Source organism: Cryptomeria japonica, unplaced genomic scaffold (genome assembly GCF_030272615.1).
Source record: "Cryptomeria japonica unplaced genomic scaffold, Sugi_1.0 HiC_scaffold_408, whole genome shotgun sequence".
Taxonomy (NCBI): Eukaryota; Viridiplantae; Streptophyta; class Pinopsida; order Cupressales; family Cupressaceae; genus Cryptomeria; species Cryptomeria japonica.
This window is the reverse complement of record NW_026729229.1, coordinates 56,872-77,500: the sequence shown is the minus strand read 5'-3', so window position 1 is coordinate 77,500 and position 20,629 is coordinate 56,872. Positions and strand designations below refer to the sequence as shown.

Below are 20,629 nucleotides of genomic sequence, written 5' to 3'. Positions count from 1 at the left end.
CGCTCCGAAGTGTGCTCCAAGGTGCGGCGTGCACGAAGTCGGAGCCCGGTTTGCCCCGGGTGCGCACCTCGCGTGCACCTTCGCCGCGGTGGGCACCATGGCGTGCACGAAGTCGGAGCCCGGTTTGCCCCGGGTGCGCACCTCGCGTGCACCTTCGCCGGGGTGGGCACCTTGGTGTGCAGACCTTGGCTGGGTTGCGCGCCCTGGTGGGCACCATGGTGCGCACCAAGGAGCGCTCCGAAGTGTGCTCCAAGGTGCGGCCTGCACGAAGTCGGAGCCCGGTTTGCCCCGGGTGTGCACCTCGGGTGGGCACCTTGGTGCGCATGCCTTGCCTGGGCTGCGCACCAGGGCGGGCTCAAGATGGCACCCGCGTTCCTTTTTTTTCACTATCTTTCAAAACGGAAATTTTAAAATCTCATTTTTTTTTGCCTTTTTCTGGAAATTAGTGAAGGCAGCGCATCAAAGGTGCGCACCTCGCTGCCCACCACGGTGCGCAACGCCGGTGGGCACCCGGGAGTGCTTCGAAGTGTGCTCCAAGGTGCTGCGTGCACGTTGTCGGAGCCCGGTTTGCCCCGGGTGCGCACCTCGCGTGCACCTTCGTCGGGGTGGGCACCTTGGCTGGGTTTGCCCCGGCTGCGCTCCGAAGCGGGGTTATTGGAGCGCCGCCTCTTTTTTTGTCGGAGCGTTTGGTGGGGTTTCTCGCATTGGCTCTTCCGAGGCCCGGTTGCCACCCTGGCGCGCACGAAGTCGGAAGTAGGGTTAATTGCCCGGGTGCGCACCTTTGCCAGGGTGGGCACCTTACCTGGGCTGCGCACCAGGGCGGGCTCAAGATGGCACGCGCGTTCCGTTTTTTTCACTATCTTTCAAAACGGAAATTTTAAAATCTCCTTTTTTTTTTGCCTTTTCTGGAAATTAGTGAAGGCAGCGCATCAAAGGTGCGCACCTCGCTGCCCACCTTGGTGTGCTCTGAGGTGCGCACCCGGGAGCGCTACGAAGTGTGCTCCAAGGTGCGGCGTGCACGTTGTCGGAGCCCGGTTTGCCCCGGGTGCGCACCTCGCCTGCACCTTGGCCGGGGTGGGCACCTTGGCTGGGTTTGCCCAGGGTGCGCTCCGAAGCGGGGTTACTGGAGCGCCCCCTCTTTTTTTGTCAGAGCGTTTGGTGGGGTTTCTCGCATTGGCTCTTCCCAGGCCCGGTTGTTGGGTGCGCTCCCACCCTGGCGCGCGCGAAGTTGGAAGTTGGGTTAATTGCCCGGGCGCGCACCTTCGCCAGGGTGGGCACCTTGGTGCGCACACCTTGGCTGGGCTGCGCACCAGGGCGGGCTCAAGATGGCACCAGCATTCCCTTTTTCTCACTATCTTTCAAAACGGAAATTTTAAAATCTCGTTTTTTTTTTGCCTTTTATGGAAATTAGTGAAGGCATCGCATCAAAGGTGCGCACCTCGCTGCCCACCTTGGTGTGCTCCGAGGTGCCCACCACGGTGCGCAACGCCGGTGCGAACCCGGGAGCGCCCCGATGTGTGCTCCAAGGTGCGGCGTGCACGAAGTCGGACCCCGGTTTGCCCCGGGTGCGCACCTCGCGTGCACCTTGGTGCGCACACCTTGGCTGGGTTGCGCGGCCTGGTGGGCACCATGGTGCGCACCAAGGAGCGCTCCGAAGTGTGCTCCAAGGTGCGGCGTGCACGAAGTCGGAGCCCGGTTTGCCCCGGGTACGCACCTCGCGTGCACCTTCGCCGGGGTGGGCACCTCGGCTGGGTTGCGCGCCCTGGTGCGCACCAAGGAGCGCTCCGAAGTGTGCTCCAAGGTGCGGCGTGCACGAAGTCGGAGCCCGGTTTGCCCCGGGTGCGCACCTTCGCCGCGGTGCGCACCATGGCGTGCACGAAGTCGGAGCCCGGTTTGCCCCGGGTGCGCACCTCGCGTGCACCTTCGGCGGGGTTGCGCGCCCTGGTGGGCACCATGGTGCGCACCAAGGAGCGCTCCGAAGTGTGCTCCAAGGTGCGGCGTGCACGAAGTCGGAGCCCGGTTTGCCCCGGGTGCGCACCTCGCGTGCACCTTCGGCGGGGTTGCGCGCCCTGGTGGGCACCATGGTGCGCACCAAGGAGCGCTCCGAAGTGTGCTCCAAGGTGCGGCGTGCACGAAGTCGGAGCCCGGTTTGCCCCGGGTGCGCACCTCGCGTGCACCTTCGCCGCGGTGGGCACCATGGCGTGCACGAAGTCGGAGCCCGGTTTGCCCCGGGTGCGCACCTCGCGTGCACCTTCGCCGGGGTGGGCACCTCGGCTGGGTTGCGCGCCCTGGTGCGCACCAAGGAGCGCTCCGAAGTGTGCTCCAAGGTGCGGCGTGCACGAAGTCGGAGCCCGGTTTGCCCCGGGTGCGCACCTCGCGTGCACCTTCGCCAGGGTGGGCACCTCGGTGCGCACACCTTCTCAATGTTTTCTTGCCTTTTCTGGAAATTGGTGAAGGCAGCGCATCAAAGGTGCGCACCTCGGTGTGCTCCGAGGTGCGAACCCGAGAGCGCTCCGAGGTGCCCACGAAGTCGAAAGTCGGGTTAATTGCATTGTTTTCCCCGGGTGCGCTCCGAGGTGCGCAACATCGGCGCGCACCAAGGAGGGCTCCGAAGTGTGCTCCAAGGTGCGCACGATGGCGTGCACCTCTGGTGCGCACGATTCGGAGCTCGGTTTGACCGGGGTGCGCACACCTTGGCTGGGTTGCGCACCTTTTGTGCGCTCCAAGGTGCGCACGAAGTCGGAGCTCGGTTTGCCCCGGGTGCGCACCTTCGCCAGGGTGCGCACCTTGATGCGCACGCCTTGGCTGGGCTGCGCACCTTGGTGGGCGCCATGGTGCGCACCTTTCGTGCGCTCCAAGGTGCGCACGAAGTCGGAGCTCGGTTTGCCCCGGGTGCGCACCTTGGTGGGCGCCATGGTGCACTCCGAGGTGCCCAAGATTGGTGCGCACCAAGGAGCGCTCCGAAGTGCGCTCCAAGGTGCGCGCGAAGTCGAAAGTTGGGTTAATTGTCCGGTTTGCCTCGGGTGCGCACCTTGCGTGCACCTTCGCCAGGGTGGGCGCCTTGGTGCGCACACCTTGGCTGGGCTGCGCACACCTTGGCACCCGCGTTTCCTTCATTTTAAATTTTTTTTTTTTACAATCTCTCAAGTGGGAAATTCTATAATCTCAACTTTTTTTGCCTTTTCAGGAAACTTTTGAATGGAGCGCATCATTGGTGCGCTCCGAAGTGTGCTCCAAAGCTCTCTCCAGCTGCGTGCACCTGCCCCGGCCGCGCACCCGGCCCCGCCCAGCTTCGCTCACCTGTCCCGGGCGTCTGGTGCGGAACCTTAGAGTAAGAAACATCACCGTGCACCTTGGCCAACGTGCGCGACTCGACCGAGCGCGCACTGGCCGAGGTGCACACCGATTTCACCTGGGTGCGCGCGCAGCACCTCGGGCGCACCGGGGTGCGCGCACAACGCCCGGGTTGCACCGTGGCCTGTGTGCTCGGGGCGCCTCGGGTGCGCGCTCGGTGTCGCCCCCGCGCGCGCGGTAGTGCGGGCAGCGCACCCCGGCCCGGCCCGGCCCCGACGAGAACGCAAACGGGCAAAAGGTTTATTCAAATAGCATTGCGACGCCCGGCGAAAAACTAAAAAAGGGTGCAACACCGGGACTTCCCGGGAGGTCACCCATCCCAGTACTACTCCGGCCCAAGCGCGCTTAACTGCGGAGTTCTGATGGGATCCGGTGCACTAACGCTGGTATGATCGCACCCGTTATGAGCTTGTCGCAGTGTGTACTTAGCAAACCGCGACCCACGTGCGAATCCACCCCGGCCACCCACCCCCGTCGAGGTGCACACCCTCCCTCGCGAAGTGCGCCCCGTTCGCCAAGTGTGAGCCCTGCCCGGGTGCGCGCACCTTGCTAGGGCGTCGGGTGTGCACCCGGCCCGGCCTACGTGCGTGCACCTGGAGGGGGCGTCGTGTGCGTGCAGTGTCCCGTCTGCAACGCGGTGCCCACACACCACCTCGGGCGCAACGACCTGCGCTCACATGTGGGCCGAGTGCACCTTGGTGCATGTTCGGGGCGCCTCGGGTGCACGCTCGATCTTGCCCCGGTGCACCAAGGCGCTCGGTTTGCCCCGGGTGCGCACTTGGTGCAAGGTGGGCACCCAAAATAGGGATCAAGCACCAAAACACAAGTTTCGGGATGCAAAATGGGACCCAAGGACCACAAATGCGTTCCAAGACCCATGATGGGTCCACGAGAACAAAAATGTGTTCCGAGACTTAATAAACAAATATTGGGTTTTAGGAGAAGAAACATGCTCTGATGCCCAAAACGAGAATCGACCCCGAAAAGGCCACAGGCCAAAAGTGGGATGCGAGACAAAAAAAAATGGGACCCGAGGACCAAAATTGGGTTCCCAGGTCGAAGACAGGGCAACCGGACAAGAAACGACCTCTAAGGCTCGAAATGAGTCCCGACGACTAAAACTTGACAAGAAGCACCCATCAGGCACCCAACTCGACACCCATGGGATGCCGACCCACCCGGGCTTCCACCTAGCACACCTTGGCACCCACCCACCCTCGCACCCAACCTCGCACCCAACTTAGCACCTTTGAACCCACATTGGCACTCACCCTGACCCTGGCACCTTGGAACCCACATTGGCACTCACCTTGACCCTGGCACCCACCTTTGCACTCACCTTGGGACCCACCCTGGCTCCCACCTCGGCACCCACCCAGACACCCACCTTGGTTCCTTGGCACCCACCTTGGATCCTTGGCACCCACCCCGACACCCACCTTGGCACGCAACTTGGCTACTTGCCACCCACCTTGGCTCCTTGACGCCCACCCCGACAACCACCCCGTGACCTACCCTGGCTAGGGTTGGTGCACACCCACCCTGGTGCCCACCTTGGCACCCACCCTATGACCCACCTTGGCACGCACCTTAGTACCCACCCCGTTACCCACCCTAGGACCCACCCCGTGACCCACCTTGGCCAGGGTGGGTGCCTTGGTGCGCACAACTTGCCTGGGCTGCACACCAGGGCGGGCTCAAGATGGCACCCGCGTTCCGTTTTTTTCACTATCTTTCAAAACGGAAATTTTAAAATCTCATTTTTTTCTTTTTTTTGCCTTTTCTGGAAATTAGTGAAGGCAGCGCATCAAAGGTGCGCAATGCTGGTGCGAACCCGGGAGCGCTCCGATGTGTGCTCCAAGGTGCGGCGTGCACGAAGTCCGAGCCCGGTTTGCCCCGGGTGCGCACCTCGCGTGCACCTTCGCCGGGGTGAGCACCTTGGCTGGGTTGCGCGCCCTGGTGCGTACCAAGGAGCGCTCTGAAGTGTGCTCCAAGGTGCGGCGTGCACGAAGTCGGAGCCCGGTTTGCCCCGGGTGTGCACCTCGGGTGCGCACCTCGCGTGCACCTTCGCTACGGTGGGCACCTTGGCTGGGTTGCGCGCCTTGGTGGGCACCATGCAGTGCACGAAGTCGGAGCCCGGTTTGCCCCGGGCGCGCACCTCCGCCAGGGTGGGCACCTTGGTGCGCACAACTTGCCTGGGCTGCGCATCAGGAAGGGCTCAAGATGGCACCCGCGTTCCGTTTTTTTCACTATCTTTCAGAACGGAAATTTTAAAATATCGTTTTTTTTTGCCTTTTCTGGAAATTAGTGAAGGCAGCGCATCAAAGGTGCGCAACGCTGGTGCGAACCTGGGAGCGCTCCGATGTGTGCTCCAAGGTGCGGCGTGCACGAAGTCGGAGCCCGGTTTGCCTCGGGTGCGCCCTGGTGGGCACCATGGTGCGCACCAAGGAGCGCTCCGAAGTGTGCTCCAAGGTGCGGCCTGCACGAAGTCGGAGCCCGGTTTGCCCCGGGTGTGCACCTCGGGTGGGCACCTTGGTGCGCATGCCTTGCCTGGGCTGCGCACCAGGGCGGGCTCAAGATGGCACCCGCGTTCCTTTTTTTTCACTATCTTTCAAAACGGAAATTTTAAAATCTCATTTTTTTTTGCCTTTTTCTGGAAATTAGTGAAGGCAGCGCATCAAAGGTGCGCACCTCGCTGCCCACCACGGTGCGCAACGCCGGTGGGCACCCGGGAGTGCTTCGAAGTGTGCTCCAAGGTGCTGCGTGCACGTTGTCGGAGCCCGGTTTGCCCCGGGTGCGCACCTCGCGTGCACCTTCGTCGGGGTGGGCACCTTGGCTTGGTTTGCCCCGGCTGCGCTCCGAAGCGGGGTTATTGGAGCGCCGCCTCTTTTTTTGTCGGAGCGTTTGGTGGGGTTTCTCGCATTGGCTCTTCCGAGGCCCGGTTGCCACCCTGGCGCGCACGAAGTCGGAAGTAGGGTTAATTGCCCGGGTGCGCACCTTTGCCAGGGTGGCACCTTACCTGGGCTGCGCACCAGGGCGGGCTCAAGATGGCACGCGCGTTCCGTTTTTTTCACTATCTTTCAAAACGGAAATTTTAAAATCTCCTTTTTTTTTTGCCTTTTCTGGAAATTAGTGAAGGCAGCGCATCAAAGGTGCGCACCTCGCTGCCCACCTTGGTGTGCTCTGAGGTGCGCACCCGGGAGCGCTACGAAGTGTGCTCCAAGGTGCGGCGTGCACGTTGTCGGAGCCTGGTTTGCCCCGGGTGCGCACCTCGCCTGCACCTTGGCCGGGGTGGGCACCTTGGCTGGGTTTGCCCAGGGTGCGCTCCGAAGCGGGGTTACTGGAGCGCCCCCTCTTTTTTTGTCAGAGAGTTTGGTGGGGTTTCTCGCATTGGCTCTTCCCAGGCCCGGTTGTTGGGTGCGCTCCCACCCTGGCGCGCGCGAAGTTGGAAGTTGGGTTAATTGCCCGGGCGCGCACCTTCGCCAGGGTGGGCACCTTGGTGCGCAAACCTTGGCTGGGCTGCGCACCAGGGCGGGCTCAAGATGGCACCAGCATTCCCTTTTTCTCACTATCTTTCAAAACGGAAATTTTAAAATCTCGTTTTTTTTTTGCCTTTTATGGAAATTAGTGAAGGCATCGCATCAAAGGTGCGCACCTCGCTGCCCACCTTGGTGTGCTCCGAGGTGCCCACCACGGTGCGCAACGCCGGTGCGAACCCGGGAGCGCCCCGATGTGTGCTCCAAGGTGCGGCGTGCACGAAGTCGGACCCCGGTTTGCCCCGGGTGCGCACCTCGCGTGCACCTTGGTGCGCACACCTTGGCTGGGTTGCGCGGCCTGGTGGGCACCATGGTGCGCACCAAGGAGCGCTCCGAAGTGTGCTCCAAGGTGCGGCGTGCACGAAGTCGGAGCCCGGTTTGCCCCGGGTGCGCACCTTCGCCGCGGTGGGCACCATGGCGTGCACGAAGTCGGAGCCCGGTTTGCCCCGGGTGCGCACCTCGCGTGCACCTTCGCCGGGGTGGGCACCTCGGCTGGGTTGCGCGCCCTGGTGCGCACCAAGGAGCGCTCTGAAGTGTGCTCCAAGGTGCGGCGTGCACGAAGTCGGAGCCCGGTTTGCCCCGGGTGTGCACCTCGCGTGCGCACCTCGCGTGCACCTTCGCTGCGGTGGGCACCTTGGCTGGGTTGCGCGCCTTGGTGGGCACCATGCAGTGCACGAAGTCGGAGCCCGGATTGCCCCGGGCGCGCACCTCCGCCAGGGTGGGCACCTTGGTGCGCACAACTTGCCTGGGCTGCGCACCAGGAAGGGCTCAAGATGGCACCCGCGTTCCGTTTTTTTCACTATCTTTCAGAACGGAAATTTTAAAATCTCGTTTTTTTTTGCCTTTTCTGGAAATTAGTGAAGGCAGCGCATCAAAGGTGCGCAACGCTGGTGCGAACCTGGGAGCGCTCCGATGTGTGCTCCAAGGTGCGGCGTGCACGAAGTCGGACCCCGGTTTGCCCCGGGTGCGCACCTCGCGTGCACCTTGGTGCGCACACCTTGGCTGGGTTGCGCGCCCTGGTGGGCACCATGGTGCGCACCAAGGAGCGCTCCGAAGTGTGCTCCAAGGTGCGGCGTGCACGAAGTCGGAGCCCGGTTTGCCCCGGGTGCGCACCTCGCGTGCACCTTCGCCGCGGTGGGCACCATGGCGTGCACGAAGTCGGAGCCCGGTTTGCCCCGGGTGCGCACCTCGCGTGCACCTTCGCCGGGGTGGGCACCTTGGTGTGCAGACCTTGGCTGGGTTGCGCGCCCTGGTGGGCACCATGGTGCGCACCAAGGAGCGCTCCGAAGTGTGCTCCAAGGTGCGGCCTGCACGAAGTCGGAGCCCGGTTTGCCCCGGGTGTGCACCTCGGGTGGGCACCTTGGTGCGCATGCCTTGCCTGGGCTGCGCACCAGGGCGGGCTCAAGATGGCACCCGCGTTCCTTTTTTTTCACTATCTTTCAAAACGGAAATTTTAAAATCTCATTTTTTTTTGCCTTTTTCTGGAAATTAGTGAAGGCAGCGCATCAAAGGTGCGCACCTCGCTGCCCACCACGGTGCGCAACGCCGGTGGGCACCCGGGAGTGCTTCGAAGTGTGCTCCAAGGTGCTGCGTGCACGTTGTCGGAGCCCGGTTTGCCCCGGGTGCGCACCTCGCGTGCACCTTCGTCGGGGTGGGCACCTTGGCTGGGTTTGCCCCGGCTGCGCTCCGAAGCGGGGTTATTGGAGCGCCGCCTCTTTTTTTGTCGGAGCGTTTGGTGGGGTTTCTCGCATTGGCTCTTCCGAGGCCCGGTTGCCACCCTGGCGCGCACGAAGTCGGAAGTAGGGTTAATTGCCCGGGTGCGCACCTTTGCCAGGGTGGGCACCTTACCTGGGCTGCGCACCAGGGCGGGCTCAAGATGGCACGCGCGTTCCGTTTTTTTCACTATCTTTCAAAACGGAAATTTTAAAATCTCCTTTTTTTTTTGCCTTTTCTGGAAATTAGTGAAGGCAGCGCATCAAAGGTGCGCACCTCGCTGCCCACCTTGGTGTGCTCTGAGGTGCGCACCCGGGAGCGCTACGAAGTGTGCTCCAAGGTGCGGCGTGCACGTTGTCGGAGCCCGGTTTGCCCCGGGTGCGCACCTCGCCTGCACCTTGGCCGGGGTGGGCACCTTGGCTGGGTTTGCCCAGGGTGCGCTCCGAAGCGGGGTTACTGGAGCGCCCCCTCTTTTTTTGTCAGAGCGTTTGGTGGGGTTTCTCGCATTGGCTCTTCCCAGGCCCGGTTGTTGGGTGCGCTCCCACCCTGGCGCGCGCGAAGTTGGAAGTTGGGTTAATTGCCCGGGCGCGCACCTTCGCCAGGGTGGGCACCTTGGTGCGCACACCTTGGCTGGGCTGCGCACCAGGGCGGGCTCAAGATGGCACCAGCATTCCCTTTTTCTCACTATCTTTCAAAACGGAAATTTTAAAATCTCGTTTTTTTTTTGCCTTTTATGGAAATTAGTGAAGGCATCGCATCAAAGGTGCGCACCTCGCTGCCCACCTTGGTGTGCTCCGAGGTGCCCACCACGGTGCGCAACGCCGGTGCGAACCCGGGAGCGCCCCGATGTGTGCTCCAAGGTGCGGCGTGCACGAAGTCGGACCCCGGTTTGCCCCGGGTGCGCACCTCGCGTGCACCTTGGTGCGCACACCTTGGCTGGGTTGCGCGGCCTGGTGGGCACCATGGTGCGCACCAAGGAGCGCTCCGAAGTGTGCTCCAAGGTGCGGCGTGCACGAAGTCGGAGCCCGGTTTGCCCCGGGTACGCACCTCGCGTGCACCTTCGCCGGGGTGGGCACCTCGGCTGGGTTGCGCGCCCTGGTGCGCACCAAGGAGCGCTCCGAAGTGTGCTCCAAGGTGCGGCGTGCACGAAGTCGGAGCCCGGTTTGCCCCGGGTGCGCACCTTCGCCGCGGTGCGCACCATGGCGTGCACGAAGTCGGAGCCCGGTTTGCCCCGGGTGCGCACCTCGCGTGCACCTTCGGCGGGGTTGCGCGCCCTGGTGGGCACCATGGTGCGCACCAAGGAGCGCTCCGAAGTGTGCTCCAAGGTGCGGCGTGCACGAAGTCGGAGCCCGGTTTGCCCCGGGTGCGCACCTCGCGTGCACCTTCGGCGGGGTTGCGCGCCCTGGTGGGCACCATGGTGCGCACCAAGGAGCGCTCCGAAGTGTGCTCCAAGGTGCGGCGTGCACGAAGTCGGAGCCCGGTTTGCCCCGGGTGCGCACCTCGCGTGCACCTTCGCCGCGGTGGGCACCATGGCGTGCACGAAGTCGGAGCCCGGTTTGCCCCGGGTGCGCACCTCGCGTGCACCTTCGCCGAGGTGGGCACCTCGGCTGGGTTGCGCGCCCTGGTGCGCACCAAGGAGCGCTCCGAAGTGTGCTCCAAGGTGCGGCGTGCACGAAGTCGGAGCCCGGTTTGCCCCGGGTGCGCACCTCGCGTGCACCTTCGCCAGGGTGGGCACCTCGGTGCGCACACCTTCTCAATGTTTTCTTGCCTTTTCTGGAAATTGGTGAAGGCAGCGCATCAAAGGTGCGCACCTCGGTGTGCTCCGAGGTGCGAACCCGAGAGCGCTCCGAGGTGCCCACGAAGTCGAAAGTCGGGTTAATTGCATTGTTTTCCCCGGGTGCGCTCCGAGGTGCGCAACATCGGCGCGCACCAAGGAGGGCTCCGAAGTGTGCTCCAAGGTGCGCACGATGGCGTGCACCTCTGGTGCGCACGATTCGGAGCTCGGTTTGACCGGGGTGCGCACACCTTGGCTGGGTTGCGCACCTTTTGTGCGCTCCAAGGTGCGCACGAAGTCGGAGCTCGGTTTGCCCCGGGTGCGCACCTTCGCCAGGGTGCGCACCTTGATGCGCACGCCTTGGCTGGGCTGCGCACCTTGGTGGGCGCCATGGTGCGCACCTTTCGTGCGCTCCAAGGTGCGCACGAAGTCGGAGCTCGGTTTGCCCCGGGTGCGCACCTTGGTGGGCGCCATGGTGCACTCCGAGGTGCCCAAGATTGGTGCGCACCAAGGAGCGCTCCGAAGTGCGCTCCAAGGTGCGCGCGAAGTCGAAAGTTGGGTTAATTGTCCGGTTTGCCTCGGGTGCGCACCTTGCGTGCACCTTCGCCAGGGTGGGCGCCTTGGTGCGCACACCTTGGCTGGGCTGCGCACACCTTGGCACCCGCGTTTCCTTCATTTTAAATTTTTTTTTTTTACAATCTCTCAAGTGGGAAATTCTATAATCTCAACTTTTTTTGCCTTTTCAGGAAACTTTTGAATGGAGCGCATCATTGGTGCGCTCCGAAGTGTGCTCCAAAGCTCTCTCCAGCTGCGTGCACCTGCCCCGGCCGCGCACCCGGCCCCGCCCAGCTTCGCTCACCTGTCCCGGGCGTCTGGTGCGGAACCTTAGAGTAAGAAACATCACCGTGCACCTTGGCCAACGTGCGCGACTCGACCGAGCGCGCACTGGCCGAGGTGCACACCGATTTCACCTGGGTGCGCGCGCAGCACCTCGGGCGCACCGGGGTGCGCGCACAACGCCCGGGTTGCACCGTGGCCTGTGTGCTCGGGGCGCCTCGGGTGCGCGCTCGGTGTCGCCCCCGCGCGCGCGGTAGTGCGGGCAGCGCACCCCGGCCCGGCCCGGCCCCGACGAGAACGCAAACGGGCAAAAGGTTTATTCAAATAGCATTGCGACGCCCGGCGAAAAACTAAAAAAGGGTGCAACACCGGGACTTCCCGGGAGGTCACCCATCCCAGTACTACTCCGGCCCAAGCGCGCTTAACTGCGGAGTTCTGATGGGATCCGGTGCACTAACGCTGGTATGATCGCACCCGTTATGAGCTTGTCGCAGTGTGTACTTAGCAAACCGCGACCCACGTGCGAATCCACCCCGGCCACCCACCCCCGTCGAGGTGCACACCCTCCCTCGCGAAGTGCGCCCCGTTCGCCAAGTGTGAGCCCTGCCCGGGTGCGCGCACCTTGCTAGGGCGTCGGGTGTGCACCCGGCCCGGCCTACGTGCGTGCACCTGGAGGGGGCGTCGTGTGCGTGCAGTGTCCCGTCTGCAACGCGGTGCCCACACACCACCTCGGGCGCAACGACCTGCGCTCACATGTGGGCCGAGTGCACCTTGGTGCATGTTCGGGGCGCCTCGGGTGCACGCTCGATCTTGCCCCGGTGCACCAAGGCGCTCGGTTTGCCCCGGGTGCGCACTTGGTGCAAGGTGGGCACCCAAAATAGGGATCAAGCACCAAAACACAAGTTTCGGGATGCAAAATGGGACCCAAGGACCACAAATGCGTTCCAAGACCCATGATGGGTCCACGAGAACAAAAATGTGTTCCGAGACTTAATAAACAAATATTGGGTTTTAGGAGAAGAAACATGCTCTGATGCCCAAAACGAGAATCGACCCCGAAAAGGCCACAGGCCAAAAGTGGGATGCGAGACAAAAAAAAATGGGACCCGAGGACCAAAATTGGGTTCCCAGGTCGAAGACAGGGCAACCGGACAAGAAACGACCTCTAAGGCTCGAAATGAGTCCCGACGACTAAAACTTGACAAGAAGCACCCATCAGGCACCCAACTCGACACCCATGGGATGCCGACCCACCCGGGCTTCCACCTAGCACACCTTGGCACCCACCCACCCTCGCACCCAACCTCGCACCCAACTTAGCACCTTTGAACCCACATTGGCACTCACCCTGACCCTGGCACCTTGGAACCCACATTGGCACTCACCTTGACCCTGGCACCCACCTTTGCACTCACCTTGGGACCCACCCTGGCTCCCACCTCGGCACCCACCCAGACACCCACCTTGGTTCCTTGGCACCCACCTTGGATCCTTGGCACCCACCCCGACACCCACCTTGGCACGCAACTTGGCTACTTGCCACCCACCTTGGCTCCTTGACGCCCACCCCGACAACCACCCCGTGACCTACCCTGGCTAGGGTTGGTGCACACCCACCCTGGTGCCCACCTTGGCACCCACCCTATGACCCACCTTGGCACGCACCTTAGTACCCACCCCGTTACCCACCCTAGGACCCACCCCGTGACCCACCTTGGCCAGGGTGGGTGCCTTGGTGCGCACAACTTGCCTGGGCTGCACACCAGGGCGGGCTCAAGATGGCACCCGCGTTCCGTTTTTTTCACTATCTTTCAAAACGGAAATTTTAAAATCTCATTTTTTTCTTTTTTTTGCCTTTTCTGGAAATTAGTGAAGGCAGCGCATCAAAGGTGCGCAATGCTGGTGCGAACCCGGGAGCGCTCCGATGTGTGCTCCAAGGTGCGGCGTGCACGAAGTCCGAGCCCGGTTTGCCCCGGGTGCGCACCTCGCGTGCACCTTCGCCGGGGTGAGCACCTTGGCTGGGTTGCGCGCCCTGGTGCGTACCAAGGAGCGCTCTGAAGTGTGCTCCAAGGTGCGGCGTGCACGAAGTCGGAGCCCGGTTTGCCCCGGGTGTGCACCTCGGGTGCGCACCTCGCGTGCACCTTCGCTGCGGTGGGCACCTTGGCTGGGTTGCGCGCCTTGGTGGGCACCATGCAGTGCACGAAGTCGGAGCCCGGTTTGCCCCGGGCGCGCACCTCCGCCAGGGTGGGCACCTTGGTGCGCACAACTTGCCTGGGCTGCGCATCAGGAAGGGCTCAAGATGGCACCCGCGTTCCGTTTTTTTCACTATCTTTCAGAACGGAAATTTTAAAATATCGTTTTTTTTTGCCTTTTCTGGAAATTAGTGAAGGCAGCGCATCAAAGGTGCGCAACGCTGGTGCGAACCTGGGAGCGCTCCGATGTGTGCTCCAAGGTGCGGCGTGCACGAAGTCGGAGCCCGGTTTGCCTCGGGTGCGCCCTGGTGGGCACCATGGTGCGCACCAAGGAGCGCTCCGAAGTGTGCTCCAAGGTGCGGCCTGCACGAAGTCGGAGCCCGGTTTGCCCCGGGTGTGCACCTCGGGTGGGCACCTTGGTGCGCATGCCTTGCCTGGGCTGCGCACCAGGGCGGGCTCAAGATGGCACCCGCGTTCCTTTTTTTTCACTATCTTTCAAAACGGAAATTTTAAAATCTCATTTTTTTTTGCCTTTTTCTGGAAATTAGTGAAGGCAGCGCATCAAAGGTGCGCACCTCGCTGCCCACCACGGTGCGCAACGCCGGTGGGCACCCGGGAGTGCTTCGAAGTGTGCTCCAAGGTGCTGCGTGCACGTTGTCGGAGCCCGGTTTGCCCCGGGTGCGCACCTCGCGTGCACCTTCGTCGGGGTGGGCACCTTGGCTTGGTTTGCCCCGGCTGCGCTCCGAAGCGGGGTTATTGGAGCGCCGCCTCTTTTTTTGTCGGAGCGTTTGGTGGGGTTTCTCGCATTGGCTCTTCCGAGGCCCGGTTGCCACCCTGGCGCGCACGAAGTCGGAAGTAGGGTTAATTGCCCGGGTGCGCACCTTTGCCAGGGTGGCACCTTACCTGGGCTGCGCACCAGGGCGGGCTCAAGATGGCACGCGCGTTCCGTTTTTTTCACTATCTTTCAAAACGGAAATTTTAAAATCTCCTTTTTTTTTTGCCTTTTCTGGAAATTAGTGAAGGCAGCGCATCAAAGGTGCGCACCTCGCTGCCCACCTTGGTGTGCTCTGAGGTGCGCACCCGGGAGCGCTACGAAGTGTGCTCCAAGGTGCGGCGTGCACGTTGTCGGAGCCCGGTTTGCCCCGGGTGCGCACCTCGCCTGCACCTTGGCCGGGGTGGGCACCTTGGCTGGGTTTGCCCAGGGTGCGCTCCGAAGCGGGGTTACTGGAGCGCCCCCTCTTTTTTTGTCAGAGAGTTTGGTGGGGTTTCTCGCATTGGCTCTTCCCAGGCCCGGTTGTTGGGTGCGCTCCCACCCTGGCGCGCGCGAAGTTGGAAGTTGGGTTAATTGCCCGGGCGCGCACCTTCGCCAGGGTGGGCACCTTGGTGCGCAAACCTTGGCTGGGCTGCGCACCAGGGCGGGCTCAAGATGGCACCAGCATTCCCTTTTTCTCACTATCTTTCAAAACGGAAATTTTAAAATCTCGTTTTTTTTTTGCCTTTTATGGAAATTAGTGAAGGCATCGCATCAAAGGTGCGCACCTCGCTGCCCACCTTGGTGTGCTCCGAGGTGCCCACCACGGTGCGCAACGCCGGTGCGAACCCGGGAGCGCCCCGATGTGTGCTCCAAGGTGCGGCGTGCACGAAGTCGGACCCCGGTTTGCCCCGGGTGCGCACCTCGCGTGCACCTTGGTGCGCACACCTTGGCTGGGTTGCGCGGCCTGGTGGGCACCATGGTGCGCACCAAGGAGCGCTCCGAAGTGTGCTCCAAGGTGCGGCGTGCACGAAGTCGGAGCCCGGTTTGCCCCGGGTGCGCACCTTCGCCGCGGTGGGCACCATGGCGTGCACGAAGTCGGAGCCCGGTTTGCCCCGGGTGCGCACCTCGCGTGCACCTTCGCCGGGGTGGGCACCTCGGCTGGGTTGCGCGCCCTGGTGCGCACCAAGGAGCGCTCTGAAGTGTGCTCCAAGGTGCGGCGTGCACGAAGTCGGAGCCCGGTTTGCCCCGGGTGTGCACCTCGCGTGCGCACCTCGCGTGCACCTTCGCTGCGGTGGGCACCTTGGCTGGGTTGCGCGCCTTGGTGGGCACCATGCAGTGCACGAAGTCGGAGCCCGGATTGCCCCGGGCGCGCACCTCCGCCAGGGTGGGCACCTTGGTGCGCACAACTTGCCTGGGCTGCGCACCAGGAAGGGCTCAAGATGGCACCCGCGTTCCGTTTTTTTCACTATCTTTCAGAACGGAAATTTTAAAATCTCATTTTTTTTTGCCTTTTCTGGAAATTAGTGAAGGCAGCGCATCAAAGGTGCGCAACGCTGGTGCGAACCTGGGAGCGCTCCGATGTGTGCTCCAAGGTGCGGCGTGCACGAAGTCGGACCCCGGTTTGCCCCGGGTGCGCACCTCGCGTGCACCTTGGTGCGCACACCTTGGCTGGGTTGCGCGCCCTGGTGGGCACCATGGTGCGCACCAAGGAGCGCTCCGAAGTGTGCTCCAAGGTGCGGCGTGCACGAAGTCGGAGCCCGGTTTGCCCCGGGTGCGCACCTCGCGTGCACCTTCGCCGCGGTGGGCACCATGGCGTGCACGAAGTCGGAGCCCGGTTTGCCCCGGGTGCGCACCTCGCGTGCACCTTCGCCGGGGTGGGCACCTTGGTGTGCAGACCTTGGCTGGGTTGCGCGCCCTGGTGGGCACCATGGTGCGCACCAAGGAGCGCTCCGAAGTGTGCTCCAAGGTGCGGCCTGCACGAAGTCGGAGCCCGGTTTGCCCCGGGTGTGCACCTCGGGTGGGCACCTTGGTGCGCATGCCTTGCCTGGGCTGCGCACCAGGGCGGGCTCAAGATGGCACCCGCGTTCCTTTTTTTTCACTATCTTTCAAAACGGAAATTTTAAAATCTCATTTTTTTTTGCCTTTTTCTGGAAATTAGTGAAGGCAGCGCATCAAAGGTGCGCACCTCGCTGCCCACCACGGTGCGCAACGCCGGTGGGCACCCGGGAGTGCTTCGAAGTGTGCTCCAAGGTGCTGCGTGCACGTTGTCGGAGCCCGGTTTGCCCCGGGTGCGCACCTCGCGTGCACCTTCGTCGGGGTGGGCACCTTGGCTGGGTTTGCCCCGGCTGCGCTCCGAAGCGGGGTTATTGGAGCGCCGCCTCTTTTTTTGTCGGAGCGTTTGGTGGGGTTTCTCGCATTGGCTCTTCCGAGGCCCGGTTGCCACCCTGGCGCGCACGAAGTCGGAAGTAGGGTTAATTGCCCGGGTGCGCACCTTTGCCAGGGTGGGCACCTTACCTGGGCTGCGCACCAGGGCGGGCTCAAGATGGCACGCGCGTTCCGTTTTTTTCACTATCTTTCAAAACGGAAATTTTAAAATCTCCTTTTTTTTTTGCCTTTTCTGGAAATTAGTGAAGGCAGCGCATCAAAGGTGCGCACCTCGCTGCCCACCTTGGTGTGCTCTGAGGTGCGCACCCGGGAGCGCTACGAAGTGTGCTCCAAGGTGCGGCGTGCACGTTGTCGGAGCCCGGTTTGCCCCGGGTGCGCACCTCGCCTGCACCTTGGCCGGGGTGGGCACCTTGGCTGGGTTTGCCCAGGGTGCGCTCCGAAGCGGGGTTACTGGAGCGCCCCCTCTTTTTTTGTCAGAGCGTTTGGTGGGGTTTCTCGCATTGGCTCTTCCCAGGCCCGGTTGTTGGGTGCGCTCCCACCCTGGCGCGCGCGAAGTTGGAAGTTGGGTTAATTGCCCGGGCGCGCACCTTCGTCAGGGTGGGCACCTTGGTGCGCACACCTTGGCTGGGCTGCGCACCAGGGCGGGCTCAAGATGGCACCAGCATTCCCTTTTTCTCACTATCTTTCAAAACGGAAATTTTAAAATCTCGTTTTTTTTTTGCCTTTTATGGAAATTAGTGAAGGCATCGCATCAAAGGTGCGCACCTCGCTGCCCACCTTGGTGTGCTCCGAGGTGCCCACCACGGTGCGCAACGCCGGTGCGAACCCGGGAGCGCCCCGATGTGTGCTCCAAGGTGCGGCGTGCACGAAGTCGGACCCCGGTTTGCCCCGGGTGCGCACCTCGCGTGCACCTTGGTGCGCACACCTTGGCTGGGTTGCGCGGCCTGGTGGGCACCATGGTGCGCACCAAGGAGCGCTCCGAAGTGTGCTCCAAGGTGCGGCGTGCACGAAGTCGGAGCCCGGTTTGCCCCGGGTACGCACCTCGCGTGCACCTTCGCCGGGGTGGGCACCTCGGCTGGGTTGCGCGCCTTGGTGCGCACCAAGGAGCGCTCCGAAGTGTGCTCCAAGGTGCGGCGTGCACGAAGTCGGAGCCCGGTTTGCCCCGGGTGCGCACCTTCGCCGCGGTGCGCACCATGGCGTGCACGAAGTCGGAGCCCGGTTTGCCCCGGGTGCGCACCTCGCGTGCACCTTCGGCGGGGTTGCGCGCCCTGGTGGGCACCATGGTGCGCACCAAGGAGCGCTCCGAAGTGTGCTCCAAGGTGCGGCGTGCACGAAGTCGGAGCCCGGTTTGCCCCGGGTGCGCACCTCGCGTGCACCTTCGGCGGGGTTGCGCGCCCTGGTGGGCACCATGGTGCGCACCAAGGAGCGCTCCGAAGTGTGCTCCAAGGTGCGGCGTGCACGAAGTCGGAGCCCGGTTTGCCCCGGGTGCGCACCTCGCGTGCACCTTCGCCGCGGTGGGCACCATGGCGTGCACGAAGTCGGAGCCCGGTTTGCCCCGGGTGCGCACCTCGCGTGCACCTTCGCCGGGGTGGGCACCTCGGCTGGGTTGCGCGCCCTGGTGCGCACCAAGGAGCGCTCCGAAGTGTGCTCCAAGGTGCGGCGTGCACGAAGTCGGAGCCCGGTTTGCCCCGGGTGCGCACCTCGCGTGCACCTTCGCCAGGGTGGGCACCTCGGTGCGCACACCTTCTCAATGTTTTCTTGCCTTTTCTGGAAATTGGTGAAGGCAGCGCATCAAAGGTGCGCACCTCGGTGTGCTCCGAGGTGCGAACCCGAGAGCGCTCCGAGGTGCCCACGAAGTCGAAAGTCGGGTTAATTGCATTGTTTTCCCCGGGTGCGCTCCGAGGTGCGCAACATCGGCGCGCACCAAGGAGGGCTCCGAAGTGTGCTCCAAGGTGCGCACGATGGCGTGCACCTCTGGTGCGCACGATTCGGAGCTCGGTTTGACCGGGGTGCGCACACCTTGGCTGGGTTGCGCACCTTTTGTGCGCTCCAAGGTGCGCACGAAGTCGGAGCTCGGTTTGCCCCGGGTGCGCACCTTCGCCAGGGTGCGCACCTTGATGCGCACGCCTTGGCTGGGCTGCGCACCTTGGTGGGCGCCATGGTGCGCACCTTTCGTGCGCTCCAAGGTGCGCACGAAGTCGGAGCTCGGTTTGCCCCGGGTGCGCACCTTGGTGGGCGCCATGGTGCACTCCGAGGTGCCCAAGATTGGTGCGCACCAAGGAGCGCTCCGAAGTGCGCTCCAAGGTGCGCGCGAAGTCGAAAGTTGGGTTAATTGTCCGGTTTGCCTCGGGTGCGCACCTTGCGTGCACCTTCGCCAGGGTGGGCGCCTTGGTGCGCACACCTTGGCTGGGCTGCGCACACCTTGGCACCCGCGTTTCCTTCATTTTAAATTTTTTTTTTTTACAATCTCTCAAGTGGGAAATTCTATAATCTCAACTTTTTTTGCCTTTTCAGGAAACTTTTGAATGGAGCGCATCATTGGTGCGCTCCGAAGTGTGCTCCAAAGCTCTCTCCAGCTGCGTGCACCTGCCCCGGCCGCGCACCCGGCCCCGCCCAGCTTCGCTCACCTGTCCCGGGCGTCTGGTGCGGAACCTTAGAGTAAGAAACATCACCGTGCACCTTGGCCAACGTGCGCGACTCGACCGAGCGCGCACTGGCCGAGGTGCACACCGATTTCACCTGGGTGCGCGCGCAGCACCTCGGGCGCACCGGGGTGCGCGCACAACGCCCGGGTTGCACCGTGGCCTGTGTGCTCGGGGTGCCTCGGGTGCGCGCTCGGTGTCGCCCCCGCGCGCGCGGTAGTGCGGGCAGCGCACCCCGGCCCGGCCCGGCCCCGACGAGAACGCAAACGGGCAAAAGGTTTATTCAAATAGCATTGCGACGCCCGGCGAAAAACTAAAAAAGGGTGCAACACCGGGACTTCCCGGGAGGTCACCCATCCCAGTACTACTCCGGCCCAAGCGCGCTTAACTACGGAGTTCTGATGGGATCCGGTGCACTAATGCTGGTATGATCGCACCCGTTATGAGCTTGTCGCAGTGTGTACTTAGCAAACCGCGACCCACGTGCGAATCCACCCCGGCCACCCACCCCCGTCGAGGTGCACACCCTCCCTCGCGAAGTGCGCCCCGTTCGCCAAGTGTGAGCCCTGCCCGGGTGCGCGCACCTTGCTAGGGCGTCGGGTGTGCACCCGGCCCGGCCTACGTGCGTGCACCTGGAGGGGGCGTCGTGTGCGTGCAGTGTCCCGTCTGCAACGCGGTGCCCACACACCACCTCGGGCGCAACGACCTGCGCTCACATGTGGGCCGAGTGCACCTTGGTGCATGTTCGGGGCGCCTCGGGTGCACGCTCGATCTTGCCCCGGTGCACCAAGGCGCTCGGTTTGCCCCGGGTGCGCACTTGGTGCAAGGTGGGCACCCAAAATAGGGATCAAGCACCAAAACACAAGTTTCGGGATGCAAAATGGGACCCAAGGACCACAAATGCGTTCCAAGACCCATGATGGGTCCACGAGAACAAAAATGTGTTCCGAGACTTAATAAACAAATATTGGGTTTTAGGAGAAGAAACATGCTCTGATGCCCAAAACGAGAATCGACCCCGAAAAGGCCACAGGCCAAAAGTGGGATGCGAGACAAAAAAAAATGGGACCCGAGGACCAAAATTGGGTTCCCAGGTCGAAGACAGGGCAACCGGACAAGAAACGACCTCTAAGGCTCGAAATGAGTCCCGACGACTAAAACTTGACAAGAAGCACCCATCAGGCACCCAACTCGACACCCATGGGATGCCGACCCACCCGGGCTTCCACCTAGCACACCTTGGCACCCACCCACCCTCGCACCCAACCTCGCACCCAACTTAGCACCTTTGAACCCACATTGGCACTCACCCTGACCCTGGCACCTTGGAACCCACATTGGCACTCACCTTGACCCTGGCACCCACCTTTGCACTCACCTTGGGACCCACCCTGGCTCCCACCTCGGCACCCACCCAGACACCCACCTTGGTTCCTTGGCAC

The 20,629-nt window shown here is 63.0% G+C and overlaps 3 non-coding genes across 3 annotated transcripts; all 3 read right to left on the bottom strand.

Annotated features, from left to right (window-relative positions):
• Positions 1-3,635: 3,635 nt before the first annotated feature.
• Positions 3,636-3,754, bottom strand: LOC131871407 (5S ribosomal RNA). The gene has a single exon (XR_009369627.1). It is a non-coding gene; the product is annotated as a 5S ribosomal RNA (ribosomal RNA).
• A 7,817-nt stretch (positions 3,755-11,571) lies between these two features.
• Positions 11,572-11,690, bottom strand: LOC131871406 (5S ribosomal RNA). Its single transcript, XR_009369626.1, has one exon. It is a non-coding gene; the product is annotated as a 5S ribosomal RNA (ribosomal RNA).
• Positions 11,691-19,507: 7,817 nt separating this feature from the next.
• On the bottom strand, positions 19,508-19,626 carry LOC131871413 (5S ribosomal RNA). Its single transcript, XR_009369633.1, has one exon. It is a non-coding gene; the product is annotated as a 5S ribosomal RNA (ribosomal RNA).
• Between the last annotated feature and the right edge of the window lie 1,003 nt (positions 19,627-20,629).